Here is a 17,691-nt window from a genome sequence, read left to right as displayed (position 1 = left end):
TAGGGGAAGTTGAAAGTATGCATCCTGGGGCGGGAGCAATAGCACAGCAGGTAGGGTGCTTAACTTGAACATGGCCAACCTGGGTTTGATTCCCAGCATCCCAAATGGTCCCCCAAGCACCGCTAGGAGTGATTCCCGAGTGCAAAGCCAGGAGTAACCCAAAAAGCAAAAAAATAGGGGCTGGTGCGATAGTACAGTGGGTAGGGCATTTGCCTTGTGTGCAGCCGACCCGGCGTTCAATTCCCAGCATCCCATATGGCCCGCCGAGCACCTCCAGGAGTAATTCCTGAGTGCAAAGTCAGTAGTAACACCTGTGTGTCACCGGGTGTGATGCAGAACGGAGGGAGGGAGTACATCTATATGCAGTCTTGCTCTTTTCTGAGCTCCTGGGGAAAGTTCCTTCAGGTACACATAGGGTCATGTGACAACCCCTGATGAATTAGTAGAAGTGTATCTGGCACCTCCAGGTAGCATATATGGAGTCCATATACTACGTCCATTTTTCTGTCCTCTAAAAATAGCTAAGCTGGAAGCCCCATGCAGAGAAGTTGAGCCTCATTACAGCAGTGAGCTAGGTTCCTAGGTTTTAGGCTTCTGACAACCAATATCACATCACATGCACACAAGAAATAAACTTATTGTACCCGCAGTAGGTTACTGGCGTCAAGCCACCCTGGGTGGGAATAGGTTTCATGCCTTGGCCTGTTCCTCCTGGTGGCTTGGTGGCCAGCCATCCTCCAGAGGCCACTAGACAGTCAGATTTGGGCCTGCAGTGACGAGACACGTGGGGCCACACGGGATAGGGGTGGAGCCCACCCTTTCCTCCCCGCCCCAAAGAGACCCTGAGTCACCACCCACGAACAGTCTCTCTGGCTCCTGATCAAGCTGCTTAACAGCCATGATCCCAAAGACTTAGAAACAAATCCCGCAACCCAGAGGCTTTTGGCAGAAATGCATCTATTCCCCGCAGTAGGTTACTGGCACCGAGCCACCCCAGGTGGGAAGAGAATCCGTGCCTTGGCCTGTTCCCCCAGGTGACTCAGTGGCCATCATCCTCCAGAGGCCATTGGACAGTCAGGTTTGGGCCCACAGTGACAAGACACATGGGGCTCCACAGGATGGGGGTGGAGCCGGCCCTTTCCTCCCAGCCCCAAAGAGACCCCAAGTTGCCACCCACGAATGGCCTCTCTTGCTCCTAATCAAGCTATTTAACGGCCATGATCCCAGAGACTCAGGAACAAATCTCAGAACCCAGCAGGCTTTGGTAGAAATCCCTCCAGATTTAATTGTTAAAATTTTGGAATTCCAAAATTGTGCAGCCACTACTGCGGCCACGTGACATCATATGTTATTCATAATCAGCAATAGAAAACAAATTGTCTGTGGTTGCCTTTTTGGCAGATCTGAGTGTTAGGGTAAATTCCCAAATAATAATGGTGGGTCTGGGGTCGAAATATTGAATGAAATCAAAGTGGAGAGAGAGTAATGTGGAAATCATCTGCCTCACAGGTAGGGGGAGGGTTTGGGACGGGGAATATACTGGGGTAAAAATTGGCACTGGTGAAGGGACAGGTGTTTCATCATTGTATGACTGAGACTTAAACCCAAAATACTTTGTAACTGCTCTCATGGTGATGCAATAAATAAATTTATAAAAAATAAACTTGTTGTATTAAGCCATTTAAATTTCAAGTTTTGTCTTTTGCAGCTGTTAGCAGTTACTTTATCTGAATAATATATAATCATTCTTTCTAGTGTTAGTCTCATTAAAATGTTTTCATGACAAAGAATAGTAACATTTATATTCTTGTTATAAAAATTCCAATGCAGAGGAATCAAATTCCCCCTCCTTTATACTATTACCCTCCAATCTCTGGCCCCTTTAAAGGTAATATAAATTTGCATTAGTGGCTCAAAAGGATAGAATGTTTCAGTTCCTTGTATGGAGTTTACCCTCCAGCATTATGGGTTGTGGCAATCCCAAAAGTTTTTCCTAGCAATGCTCAGAACCCTGGAGGACACTCCTGGTAATAACTGCTGGGGCTCTGCATTTCTAGGATCATGATGAACAATCCCACAGGACTGGTGGTCAGGGAACCACCAGGATGCTCATTAATGCTCACGGGTTCATGCAATGCCAAAGTCCTAAGCATACAAAGCATCACTCTTGATCCCTGTGCTATACTCCCTTCCCCAATATTTTGAAATGTTAATAGTGAAGCTTTAAAAAACATGGAAAACAGGGCTGGAGCTATAGCACAGCAGGTAAAAGCCCATGGACATATTCATTTAAATGTGTTTTGCATTTAAAATGCAAAAAGTAAAATTGAAGATTACTCACTGAGGTGCCTGAGCATTATGTATATAGCATTATGTATGTATAGTATTATGTATAACATAAGGTTCAATCCCCAGCACCTAAGATGGTCTCCCAAGATCAGCAGGATTCCTGAGCTCAGAGGCAGGAGTAAGTCCTGAACACACGTATGGTCTCACAATAAAAACCAATATCAATGTTATCTATCGAGGTGGGAGATAAAATTTATATCAGGGTCTGGAGCGATAATGCAGTGAATAGGGCATTTGCCTTGCATTCAACCAACCCGGGTTCAATTCCCAGCATCCTATATGGTCCACTGAGCACTACCAGGAGTTCAAAGCCAGGACTAACCCCTGTGCATCGCTGGGTGTGACACAAAAAGCCAAAAAAAATATCAGAATAAATTACTAACAACTCAATGCTTCATATATTTTTCATGGAGTGTAATAATCTCAACACCTAGAAATGCAATCAATTTGCAGTATATAAAAGATTTTGAAATCAGAAATGTGGTTTGAATCCCAGCTCGATCATTTACTAACTTTTTGATCTTGGGGAAATTACTTAACTTCTTTATGCCTCTTTTATCATCTGTAGAACTTGGAGAAGTGTACCCTCTCTCTAAGATTATTTTGAGAATTAAGGTATTAAAATCATAAGTATTATGAACAAATTTATCATTTATCTGCTTAAAGCACATATTATTAGCAAAACATTTTTGCTAAGATTTCATTTTGCATGTTTAGGAATTAACTGACCTTTAATGTAGAAAGAACATGAACTTAAAAATTAAAATATAGAAATTATATCCTTCTGAAATGGGAACTTTTACCTTTGCAGTCTCTAAAATGTTAGAGGAAGACATTCATTAATAATAAAAATACTAGTTTAAATAATTATTAGTTTAATTAGTTAAAACAATAAATAAAAAGTACAGTTATGTCAGTGTTAAGAAATTTTAGAGCTAAATATCCAAACCACAGAGTGAACAGTACTGAAATTACAAGTCCCAAACTTTAATAACCAAACTTACAAGATTCCTGGCTGGCTTGGGCTGGGGTGGGAAGGATGAGAGGGGGAACCTGTGAACACTGGTAGAGGAAAGTTGACACCAGTGGTGCGATCAGTGATGAAATGTTACATATCAAAAACCCCACTATGAATAATTTTGTAATCCATAGTGCTTTTAATAAAATAAAATTTGAAAAATATTAAATACCAAATTAATACATCATATACCACCTTAAAACTTAATGTCATCCAACAATAAACATATAGTCACAAATGTTCATTCTGAAGGGACAGCAACTTCCTAGTGGGATGTTGTTCTCATACAGATCACTAGAGCCCAAGAGTGAAAGTCAAGGTCAACTAAGCAGTACAAGCACATGTAAAGATTTTTCACATACAATTTACACTAAAACTATATTGATAAAATTAAGTCATACAACAGACCTACTGTCAAAGTAACACAGAGGTACACACTGCCCATGCTTTAGGATGGGTTATATACAGAATGTCTTTTTCAGAGGGATCAATTGAGGCTAGTTATTCAACCTACCACAACCAAATAACATTGTACAACTTGATTTAATCCTCTACATTATACTCCCAAAGTTTTAATTTTTCTCTCAATTTCTCTCAAACCTCAATTAGCTATATTATTTTCCCTATTTGCATTAGCATTCTTAACACATCCATTGCAGTCATCTTTGTAAAAAGCAAATTAAATAGTTTTTCTCATGTGCAAAATTGTTTAGTATGAATCACAGTGAATTTATTCCTTCACTTATTTGTGAATTTATTCCTTCACTTTTTTGTATGTTTCCTTGTCCTGTTTCTTGTCCTGGCTCCATCCTTTCTACAATGCTTAACCCACACATCATCTGGTCATAATGACATACATTTACTAAACAAATACAAGAGTATTTTCAACTTGAAAGATCAGACCACTAGTGTATAAAATATATTACAGTTTGTACCAAAAATGTTTGATAAGATTATAATTGTAAACACCTTAGTCATAGCAAAATAATTTCCTAACATACTAGAATTTGTTAGCCTAATAAATTAATTTAGATAAAAAAAAACTTGTTTGAGTAGCTTGGCTTCTGAAATATTTAGAAAAATCTCTGAAAAATATTTTTCTTATGTTCTCTTTGCTGTCTATACAAAATATTTACTTTTCTTGTGTATTTTAATCTTATCTTAAAATCTTTTATGATCTATATTTAGATTGCTACCCTGAAAATCTCATCTCAAATGACCTGCTAAATTGGATCAAATTAAAAGGAAATAAAAATGAAGGTTTATATCATCACATTATCATGAATATATTTACCTTTTGGAAGGAAATGTTTTCAAATATACACCAAACAATTAGTGGAGCCAAGTATACATTAGGGAATTTGTAGAAATGGAAATAAACTGGTACAATGTATGTCTGTGGCTTAACACGACAGAGTGAAAAGCACATCTGTCTTGGAGATAGTCTGGAATCTGTATACTAGTGTTGACACTTTCATTTGCTTAATAAATTGACTGGAGGTACCTACTGTATGCAATCAATAGACTAGTAGATATACAGAATGAACAAAATGTACATTTCTTAAACTCCAATGTGAAAGTTGAGTATAATGTAAATTATGATTTGCCAATATTCATTTTCTCTACTTTGTGCAAATAGGAAAATTGCACTCCCTCTCTCCATTAAAGTTAGATTTTGCAGAGCTGGTGATATAGCTCAGTGGTAGAAGGTATGTATCACATGTGTGAAGGCATGGACTCAATCCCAACACCAAAAAAATTAATGATAAGAAAAATATATTTAGATTGTCAAATGTGACTTAGTTTGTTCAACGGAAATAAGGATAGTTCATTAATATATAGCCCTATTTCCTCTCAAATCTCTGTTTATGGTTCCCCATAGTGTAGTACCTTGCCTTCTACAATTTACCTCAACTTACAGAATCTTATCACACTTGAATTTCCAGGCTAATAAGAACATGGACATGACATGAATTATCAAGGGTTAAATTATGAAAGAAAAACCAGTGGTAAGTAATGAGTTAGGGTAAAGGAATTATTAAAAGGATTTATTCTTATGTAACTTTCAGACTTAGTCCAAAATCTCTCTTGTGTTTGGAGCTGAGCCTGGAGTCCCAGGGCAGGAGGAAATGGAAGATTAATGTAAAGTGGGGGAGCAAAGAACACTGGCAACTTCAAGGAACAAAATGGACCCAGTATCTGTCTCTCACAAAAATTTGTACTGACCTTCCCCTTATCCAAGTCTCCAAGCTCACTACCAGGGTGGTCTGCAAAAGGAACTGTACCATCAGCATCCGCTTGTGTGTTGCTCAGGGTCTGGAAAAGCTGAAGAAAGGTTTCCAGTGGGTCCTAGAGAAGCTTCTGCCAATATCACTAAATGAACCAGCACAATCCCACAAACATGTAAACTACAGCAGGATTCAACCTACAAAGGCCTTTAGACAATAACCCTGGCCACTGTTTTACTTCAACCTTCCAGACACAGGTCACTCTTATAGCCAATGCAAACTGAAAACAAACAGGGCAGAGAATTCTGGGAAATCCGACTTATACTAGTTTTCTGGCATTACAGTAGGTTTGGGGCAGGCACAAGGGTTTGAGATGATGGCACATTCCTTTGAAATCTGTCTCCATTGCAGAATTTTGTACTGATAATTTGCAGGAAAAAAGACCTGCAAATTCTGACATAAAATTGCAACATTAAAGATATGTTGAACCACAGAGTCTAGCACACATCAAAAGGAACAAGAACCACCAGTGCTGGTGCGGAAGAGGGGAGAAACGAACACGAACTTTTATTGCTGGTGGGAATGCCAACTGATTCAGCCTTTTTGGAAAACAATATGGGTATTCCTCCAAAAACTAGAAATTGAGCTCCCCAGCAATATCACTCTTGGGACTATACCCCAGGGATTTAAAAAAAAACAGTAGAAATAACATCAGCACCCCTATGTCCATTGTAACACTGTTCACAATAGCCAGAATCTGGAAACAACCCCAGTGGCCGAGAACAGATGACTGGTTAAAGAAACTTTGGTACATCTACACAATGGAGTACTATGCAGTTGTTAAGAACAATGAAGTCATGAAATTTGCTTATACATGGATGGACACGGAGAGTATCATGCTAAGTTAAATGAGTCAGAAAGAGAGGGACATAGAATCACTGCACTCATTTGTGAAATATAGAATAACATAGTATGAGACTAACACCCAAGGACAGTAGATATAAGGTCCTGGAGTATTGGTCCATAGTTGGAAGCCTGCCTGAAGTGCTGGGGGTGAAAGCAGTTGGGACAGAGAAGGGACCACTAAGTCAATGATGGTTAGAGGGATAACTTGGCATGGGAGATATGTGTTGAAAGTAAAAAAAGGACCAAACATGATGGCCTCTCAGTTTCTCTATTATAAACCATAATGCTCTAAAGTAGAGAGTAATAAGGAAACTGCCTGCCACAGAGGCAGGGGGTGGGGTGGAGTGGGAGTGGCGGGAGAGATACTGAGGACATTAGTGGTGGGAAAGCTACACTGGTGGACGGATGTGTATTGGATCATTGTATGACTGAAACTTAATGATGAACTCTTTATAATAGTATCTCATGGTTATTCAATAAAATTTTTTAAAAGGATGTCTAAAAATAACATAATAAAAGAAAACTGTATCCCCAATGATAAATAAATAAATAAAGATATGTTGAGGGAAATTTTCACTATGCCAATCACAGAAGATACTATTTTATGGCAAATGGCATTTTTAGTTTTAAACAATAAGAAAGACTGATCTAGTAGAAATATTGTCTTGTTCAACTCCTATGGAAAACAGTATGGAGATTTCTCAGAAAAAGTAAGACATATAACCCCACAATTTTACTTCGTGCAATCTAGCCCTGCCCAGGGCACAAAACCATTCATTTAAAAGGACATATGCACACCATTATTCATCAGAGCACTTAGCACAATAGCTAGGAAATGTAATCTATCCAAGGACAGATAAGTGAATGATGAATATGTGGTATACATATACAACGGAATACTATGCAGCTGCAAGGAATATGAAATACTGTATTTTTTTCTACCTTGGATGAATCTGGAGAATATCATGTTAAGTGAGAAGGATAAATGCCAGATGTTCTCACTTATCTACAGTATACTGAATAACAGGACAAGGGAGTGCAAGGTATCAAAGGGGAGCACCTAGAACCCTTGACACTAGATTATAGAAATGAAAAAAACATGGAAGGAAGGATAGGGGCAGGAAAGTAAGGAGAGGCAGATAGGAGATAACAGGTACAGGAGACAGGGGCGTTGGACAAATTGGCAGCATCGAGTTATGGTGTATGGATATATCTGAACCACAAAACTAACAATATGAAAACAAGAAACCCAAACTACAACAACCAAACTAAAAATGTGCCTGTCAAGGAGGCAGGTTGGGGAGATGAGAGGAAAACTAAAGCCACTGGTGGAGGGAAGTAAACACTGGTGGTGGGATTAGTGTTGGAACATTATAAGTCTGAAACACAACTATGAATAATTTTGTGAATCATGGTGCCTCAAAAATAATTTTAAAAAGAAAAATAGTTAGGATACTTAAAAATAGCAACACTCCCATGTTTCTTCTCTTGGTTCTACTCTCCCAAAGTATATTTATCCTACATGGCTCTGAATTTTGACTCGAGTGGGAATTCACAAAATAGTGGAAATATAATGGATCACATATCAGAGACCTGTATTAGAGTGCTACCTTTGGATGCAGTTGTGGGCTTTGATTTTTTGAAATTTAAATAGTGGTTTAGAAGATCTTTGAGGGTGAAGGGAGGGAAACTGGGGACATTGGTGGTAGGAAATATACACTGGTAGAGATATGGGCATTGGAACATTGTATGACTGAAACCCAACAACGAACCTTTGTAACTGTGTACCTCATGGTGGTTCAATAAGAATACATAAAGGTTAAAAAATCATCCCCCTGCAGAAAAAAGTCGAGATATTTTCTTATTTTCCCATTATGATTTTTGGGGATACTATAGAGTTATTCCAAATACCAGAATTCTACTTACGAGATTCTATATCTAGGATTATGTTGAAAGCTGGGAGAATACAGTTAGAAAAAAAAAAGTATGAAACTAGTACCTAAGGTCAGGGAAAATGGGCCAGGAGAACTGGTCAATGTTTGGGAATTATCACAAGGGTATGGGGGGCGGAGGGTAGTTAAGATAGAGGAGGGTCTATTATGACATTACTAGTTGGAAATGATCACTCTGGGTGAGAAACAAGAACTGAGTGTTGGAAGTAGGTAAAGGAATATACATGATAACTGTTCGACATCTGTATTGTAAACCATAATGCCCAGAATGAGAGAGAGCACGAGAGCAAGAGAGCAGGTGCCTGCCATAGAGGCAGGCTGGGGTTGGTTTGAAGGGGTGGGAGTGAAACTAAGGACACTGGTGTTGGGAAATGTACACTGGTGGAGAGATGGGTGTTGGAACATTGTATGACTGAAGCACAATCATGAACAATTTTGTAATGCTCTAGCTCACAGTGATTCAGTTTTAAAAAATTCGAAAAAGAAAAAAGAAAAGGCAAGCACCATTTCTCAACCCTTCACTGCTAGGTGGCACTGTTGCTTCTTAGATGATAATCATCAGAGACATTTGGGCTGGGAACTGGGTTTAGTGCTTGACTCAACACTTGATTATTCTGCTGAACCCAATATATCTGCTTTCCATTTCTCCCCAGCCTTGTCACTGGTGCAGTAACACAAGTCTGATTCCTTGTTTTTCCAACTACTTCCTTTTTAAAAAATAAATCTTTGATAAAAAATTTTTGCCTGAAAGATTGTAAAATAAAGAATTAAAATAATTTCCCAACTCTCTTTTCTATGAAAAAAATCCATCACCAAGGAAATATTTGTATTGTCATTTCAACAGATTCTATGAAAACCTATTTGAAACCGACAACAAAAGAAAATTCAAAGCTTCCAGTCCATGTGAGTTCAGAGTAATTAGTGAAATCCAGATTAATCAGGAATTTGTGCGGCAGCAGAGTGATTTGACTAACAGCCTGGGAAGGTGCAAAATAATTGGGTAATGAAGTGAATCCGACTATAATGTAAAAGAGTGCTCCTGGGATTGTACAGAAATCCATTATTTAGACAGATGCTGTATCTTGTGGACAAGAGATCTTTAAAACTGGAAATATTCTATCTTCCCCATCTAATTCTTCTTCATGCCCCCAGGGATCCAGGATTGAAGGGCAGAATTGGAGAGGGGAAATCTTTTAGGAAACTTTCCAGGTCCAATCTGGCATCAAAGGTGAAGAGCATGTTCTATGTTACTCCAGGACTTTGGCACACCTTGGCTTATCTGACCCTCATAAAAATCAACCATATTTCAAGAAGGAAAAACAGTTATATCTCTCACTTCTTCACAGTCACGGTCCTCCCGTTGTTCATCGATTTGCTCGAGCGGGCCCAGTAACGTCTCCATCATGAGACTTGTTGTTACTGTGTTTGGCATATCAAGTACATCACGGGTAGCTTGCCAGGCTCTGCTATGTGGGCGAGATACTCTTGGTAGCTACCAGGCTCTCTGAGAGGGGCAGAGGAATCGAACTCGGGTCGGCCATGTAGGCTGCGTGCAAGGCAAATGCCCTACCGCTGGGCTCCAGCCCACTCACTTCTTCATAGGTGATGAAACAGAAGCTCCAAGATGTGAGATGCTAGATTGCAGTATAGTACTACATGCAAAGACAAGTTTTCTCTTGTTAGTGATGTCTATAGGAATTATCAGGAGTCTATACCCAGGATGTAGGTGAAAACAATCCTCAGCTACAGCTTGGGGTTTTAATTTTGCCCAGTGGAGCAGAAAATAGTAATGTAGACATTATCGGGAAAATTATCAGCTTTGTGAATAACATGCACATATTTTTATCCTGGTGAAATTCACAGAGATAAATGCAAACAGCACACACAACTTATTAAAATAAGACGTTTCACTCTAACAAGAATTGGTCTTGGGCATGAGGAAAATCATAGTCTGCCATTGTAGCCAGATTTAGGAAGCATTCAAGTGGCTTCTTTGGATACTACCAGATGGGGTCCAAAATACTAAAAATATACTGTAATTATCTTCATAGTTCAGGAGATACTAAAAGAAGTTCTGAGCATCCAGTAAGTCAACATTCCAATCTTAGATATACCATAAAGCCACTTACATTTAGGTGCTGTTTCCAGTTCACTAAATTTAGATGTTCAGATAATTTCTGGATCTCTTCTAACTATTCTAACACCTCAGTTTCCCTAGAATGATGCCAGTTTTATCACTGAAACTCCCACATCCCAGAAAATTTCTCATTCCTGCATTGACAGTTAACATTCTGTGATTCCATGTTAAGGGAAAACTGTCTGGAAGAGGTGAAACATGAGCTAAACTTTGATGTATAAACATTGGCAGAAAATGAAGACTTCTCATAAAGAGTAGATGGAATAGCAGCAACACACAGTACTGATTAGAAAACCACACAAAGGTAAAGATAACAAAGGAAACAAAGAACCATATCATGGAGATAAACGACAAAATTTAAACTCCACCTGAATTTCAATGAAGAGTACAGGGCTAGGGATTTTTTGTAACAGTAATAATGACAGTGAATATCAGTGAATGCATACTGCACTATGGTAATCCCTTAACATGTATTATCAATTTTAATTCTCCCCATGATCCCACATAGCAATATGATTATCAACTCATTTTTCATGATGAATCTTTAGCTAAAGATGATAGTTTAAAGATATTGTTAAAGGTTACACAGCTAGTGAGTGGGCTGCAGGCTAGGATTTAGATTCTGTCTATTGGGTAAAAACCTTGACATTTATACTCTATTGAATGCTTGCATTTTCTAATATATTTGTTCAAATAATACCTCATTTATTTTTTCATCATGGTTTTTTGTAAGAGGGTGAACTAATTATGAATGACTTTTACTAGTAGCTGACCCAACCATAGTGCCATGGCAATTGATGGCAATATAAACTAGAGTTTTGAGTCAGTATAGAAATTGAATCTCATAGAACAAGTGGTTATGCCCTTCTTTGCCCTTTTGAAAGGATCACTACTTGACATTGCTACCAACTGCAAATGATAGTGCCCAGTGATGCGGTCTTTAATTTCCACATCTTCTCTATGTGAAATCAAGTAAGATATTGTTTTAATGGGTTGACTAATACATAAATATGTTGTATACAATTTATATTTATTTTTGGATGAAGAAATAAAGTATCAAAAAAGAGACTCATGCACATCATCCTGGCTATTGATGAGAGCCCACAGAATTGGGAAGCTAGCTGGGCTTAAGAAGTACCAAAAATTTATATAATGGGGTAGAGTAAAGTGAATGCAGTTTGATTTAAGTGCTAATTTAAATGTGTGTCTTCTTAGAAAGAGTCCTATATGCAAACATATAAGTATCATTTCATAGAGGAAAAAGAATGCAGGAAAAGGGTGTCTTTAGTAAAATACATTTACTTACACATGGCAGTGTAATGTGTGAAGGAAAGAAATGAAAAATGTAATTATAATTAGGTTGAAGAAATTACCATTTTTTCAATGAATGGACATTTTCTCATTAACTTAGTGAAATTAAAGATTTAAAGTTAAGTGATACTTCATATTTCATAAACCTTTTATGGAGTTTATATACATATATTTAAATTTTTTTCTATGAACCACTCAACTATGGATATGATAGTGTAAAATAATTGATGGCTTGAAGTCATTCTTTTTTATGTTAAAGAATATCTGATACTAAAAGTGTAAAAATATAACTACACAGTAGAAAAATATTTTAAATCTATGCTTTTATGATAATAAGTACTATAGAAAGCATTGTATAAATGAAATAATGTACTTCAGCAACAAAATTCAATTTTACCAGTGGCATTAAGTTCACATAGAAATATTGAAGGAATAACATTAATTTTAACCATTCATGTTGAAGACAGTTATAATTAAAAGTATATTTTACTTTTGAGGCTAAGCACTGGCTTTTTAACTTGTTTAGAGGTCTGCATTTATCTTTAAAGTGTTAGCTTTAAAAATCTAGCTACAACCATTAACATATGTTAAGTAGAAACTAGTTAAACCAAGTATCTTATGCCTGAACTTTAAAAGGTATATTATTTAGACATCTTGTGAGATTTATGGTCCCTATGTCGTATGGAAAATATTAGCACTTCTCTGTCCAACAGCTCCTGTGGCTTCTAACTTGTCTTATTTAGCTACTACTTGGGTTTTCATACACAGAAGTTTTAACTTTTTGCCCTGTAGAGCTCTTTACCTCTAGAATATTCCTGATCCCCATGTTTTCAAATCACCTGTAACATGGAATCCTCATTTCCTCTTAGGGCTCTTTCTCTGCAGATTCTGACTAATCTCAAATGTTTTTATCAGCAGCTCATTTAAGAATCCGTGGTTTATATTTCCTGGTTTTGCTACAAATGAAAGTTACAGGCTATCAAATGTATTGTTGTTTTTCATAATTTAAAGAAGAAACAAAATAATAGTAAACTATAGTAGGTGATTTTTCCATTGAAATTACAAATTTCATCATACATTTTAGGATGCGGGGTGAATCTGTTAAGTAATCATACATAAATTATTAGCCTAAAGTTATAGCTCTAGAAAATAAATGATTGAAATACTTTATTTCCAATCAGAAGTGGGTTTACTAGTATCACATGTTTATATGTTTAGAAAGCAGACAATTTATTGAGACAGACATTATAACTTTAAAACTGAGCAGTTTTTTTTCCTTTGGGAATTTTAATTTTTCAGTATTGTGATAAACATTTTATTTTTATACTTTTAAAGTAAAATTGAATTAAACATTATATGTTTCATTCATTCAAAAGGACAGATCATACCATTATTCATTGCTGTACTTCATGCAATAACTAAGATACAGAATCATCCTAGTTGTGCAATGATAGATGAATGGATTATGAAGAATGAGTATATATACACAATGGAATACTATTCACCTTCAAAGAATGATAAAATCATACAATTTGCTACAACATGGTTGGAACTGGAAAATACCATGTTCTGTGAAGTAAGTCAGAAGAAGAAAGTCAAACACAGGATGATCTCACTTGTCAGTACTATATAGAATAGCTGAATGCGGAAATGTAATACAGTAAAGGGAGGATGACCAGATCACCCTTGACCCCCAGAGCCTGGGAAGGAGGGCAAAGAAGCAAAGAAATCAAGGGAAAAGGAAGAATATGAGAAAGGGAAGTAATGTGGAACAGGGGTTTGGGTTTCAGTTACATTGATGATGTGTGAGAGTGGTATATTTCTACATCCAAAGCACAGATCCGACAACACTGAAAACATGAGACCTAAACTGCAACTACTAAACTTTGTAATGTGCCTCTTAAGGTGGCAGGGGAGGGGGGAGATGCAGTGGAAACACCGGTTGAAGGAAGTTGAATCTTGTGGTGGGATTGGTGTTGAAATATTAAGTGCCTGAAATTCTAGTATCAGTAACTTTGAAGATCACAGTTATTTAGTTAAATTTAAAATTCAACAACAAACACATTATATTTCAGAGATGTCTCCTCACCTCACACCAGGCTGATTTTATCTGGGGTATGTCGGGGGGAGTGAATCCCTCAACCTTCCCCAACAGAACCCCAACAGCCACAAACTCCAGAACCCAATAACCTCCATGCTCACAGCTGATCTTCACAGGCAACAGAGGAGCCTCTCACACATAAGAATGAATCCACTGAAAAACCCAGGTATGCGGGTTTTGTGACTGAAACCTACAGTTTTGCATGAACTCAGAAATGGGCACCCTTCTTCTATCTCCTGTGCTTTCAGGTGTCTGGCAGTCATGCCCATGAACTGCCTCTGGGCGCCATATAAGTTCATTAACAGCCATGATCCAGAGACTTACAAATAAATCTCGGAAGAGAACAACACACTATAGAGATGCCTCCAGACCCCGAAATCACCATCCAGTTAAATATTTAACTCCAGCTCTAGCACCCTATTTAAAACTTTAGAATTTTCAAATTCATGGCCATGCAACATTTTATACTTTATGCCACTGATCTTTCACATATCTCAGATGATGTAGTTTTTAAGTTGCATTAAGATATTTTCATTCTCACAATCATAAGTTAAATGTCCAGTATGGGACAAGTTGAAGGGGCAGATACTCTGGTGGAGGATGTGGTTTTGGAATATTGTAAGCATGAAAACTTATCGAACACACAGTAACAACAAAGTCTCCAATGGAGACGTTACTGGGCCCGCTCAAGCAAATCGATGAAAAACGGGAGGACAGTGACAGTGACAGAAAACTTATCATTAATAATATTGTAAATAATAGTATGTAAAAATATTGGGAGGGCACACCTGGCGATACTCAGGAATTAATTCTGAATCTGCACTCAGAAATCACTCCTGGCAGTCATGGGGGATACTGAGGATTGAACTCAGATTGGCTGTGTGCAAGACATGTGCCCTACCCACTGTACTATCATTCTGGCCCTAACTTTTATTAAAATTATCTGTATGCAAGGAGCCCCATCATTAACAATATCGTATATCAAGGTGACTAAAGTTAATTAAAAAGAGGAGGAGGAAGTCCAGAGTGATAGTACAATGAGTAGGATGTTCACCTTGCGCACAGTGGACCTGAGTTTGATCCCCAGCATCCCATATGTTCCCAAAGCACTGTCAGGAGTAATTCCTGAGTGCAGAGCCAAGAGTAACCCCTGAGCATCACTGGGTGTGACTCAGAAAGCAAAAAAAAAGCAGAGGGGGAGGGGGGAGGGGGGAAGGGAGAGGGGAGGAAGGGAGGGGAGGGGTGGGGAATGGGGAGGGGAGGGATAGGGAGGGCGGAGGACAAAATAGTAGCAGGGGAATTTCCAGTAGTAGCATGTATGTGCTTTAATGAGTAGACTTGAAACAGGCGCACTATCACATGCATTCTATTACCCCTAAGGCAACCTAGAATCAAGGAATGAAGAAATAGGGCATCGTTATTTCAGTGACATTGTATCGAAACTGCTTTGGATATTTGGAAGATAAGGAATTGAGAACAAAACTGCAGTTACTATAGCTGCTTTTTTGGAAGACAACTCCACCAAAGTGGATGCCTCTTCCAGCTGGTATCTTGCCTCTCTCTTTTAAAGCTTCTGTCTCTGCTAGCACGTCACTCTTTCACTTAGCTATAGTAGCCAGACCTCCTGAGGGGCGGCCTGGGGGTCAGGCACAGTGGAAAGGGCTCTCAGAATAGAATAGTCCAAACCAAACTGCTCCCTTTCAGGCATTTCTTCTAGCCCCCTGGACACTTGCATTCTTGCCTCATCTTCAATGGATATTGAGCTTGACTCATTGGAGCTCTCTATCCACAGCTAGAAACAAATCATTTTAGTCTCTTATTTTTACAGATGTTGAGTGATGAGATAAAAGTTATTTTAACTCCAGGAAACACAGTTTAAGCGTCTCAAAGAACCCTGCCTCTTCCTTGGTATAAGCTCTGGAGAAGAAAATAGCAAAAATTCCAGTGGGAACTTAGAAATGCCCATCACCCCATCCACTTTCTCCAAATAAATTCTCACTAGTATTTATTTATTGCCACTGTCACTTCTTTTATTTCCTTGAAGTAGATGAGAACTACTTTTTGCCCCCATTTTTCCAACAAATATTATATAGAAGATCTATTCTCAGAAGTGCAATATTATGCCAGGAACCCCTCCCTCCTTATAATATTCATCATAAAATTTGACTAGATTAATCATGCCATTGTTCAAATTTATAAATTGAATGATTTGGGAGACATAAAGGACCTTAATTTTTGACTCAGGATCCTGGGACCTTCAATCAATAAGGAAGAATCTAGGAGGATAAAAATTGTATCTTCTGAGATTTGGATATTTGTCAAATTGGAGGGAGAAGTCAAGAAATGGATCTTATTAACTTTTATATGCCAGAACCTCCCCCAGTCCCTGGCAGAACAACTCTATGGCATCTCTTCTTTTAACTGATTTGCGTTAAATGATTCCTCTGAAGCCCCAGAGGGCAAAACTTGGATCAAAAACTAAAAAGTCATTGGGAGCTCAATTAAAGTTTAGGAGAAAGCAAAGCTTATTATGAATTACAGCTGTATAAAATATACTTCCTAGGGAAAATAGTGAGGTGCTACAGTTACTCGAGCAGAGCATGTCTGCCCGTGAGTGACACCATTAAAAGCAACAATTCCTACACTGGATAGGAATAGGGAAGAAACAAGAAGTGTTTCCTTTCAATAGGCTTTAAAATGTCGCCATTTTATATTTGCTTGTGATATATTTAGACAGGAATATGTTTGTTGGGTAGATAATAATCACTGTAGGTCACACAAATTACATAAAGTTCAAACTTACTTTGTAATTTTCCACATACCATTTCTACAATTCTGATCTATGATTTTAAGTCATCCCAAACCATACATATTCTTCATCTTTCCTGATTATTAGAGAAACAAGTCTCCCAAATAATGGTGGTATATGTGTCCTAAAAGACTTTGAATTAAAATTTCTTTGTGAATGTTTACCTTCTACCTAGTTTCTACTGTCACTGTCCTCCCATTGTTCATCAATTTGCTCGAGCGGGCCCAGTAAAGTCTCCATCATGAGAGTTATTGTTACTGTGTTTGGCATATTGAATACATCATGGGTAACTTGCCAGGCTTTGCCAAGCGGGCAAGATACTCTCGGTAGCTTGCTGGGCTCTCCGAGAGGGGTGGAGGAATCAAACACGGCTCGGCCGGGCCGGCTGCATGCAAGGCAAACGCCTGCTAGTATATCAAAATGGTAAATGGGCTCTCCACGGACAACTACATTTTGTAAGTTTCTGCCAAATTTGCCTACCACTTTATCTCTTAGTATACTGATTTGGTTTTCTCCCACCTCTTTCACGCTGTCTCTCAGTTGTATGGACCTGATGGTTCATTACCCAATGGTGCTGGTGGCCACAAAAGCCACATGCATTGCTGCAAGGGAGGGTTATATGGTGTCAGGGAGCAAACCTGGGACCACAAGAATGCAATACATACTCTCTAGTCTTTTCGAGCTATCTTCCTGCCAACCCTAACTGGTGTTTTTTTTAAATCCAAAGCAGATGCATCTAATAAATTATTAGAAAATATAATTGGTTACATTACCTACAAAATAGTTATATTGTTACCAGTTGCATGAGGATTAAAAAATGGCACTAATGAACATTTATTTAAAAAAAGGTAAATGATGGAGAATGGGCACTGGTGGAGGG

Source organism: Sorex fumeus, unplaced genomic scaffold, assembly GCF_029834395.1.
Source record: "Sorex fumeus unplaced genomic scaffold, SorFum_2.1 ptg000086l, whole genome shotgun sequence".
Lineage (NCBI taxonomy): Eukaryota > Metazoa > Chordata > Mammalia > Eulipotyphla > Soricidae > Sorex > Sorex fumeus.
The sequence above is the reverse complement of the archived record's forward strand: the minus strand, read 5'-3'. Positions refer to the sequence as shown.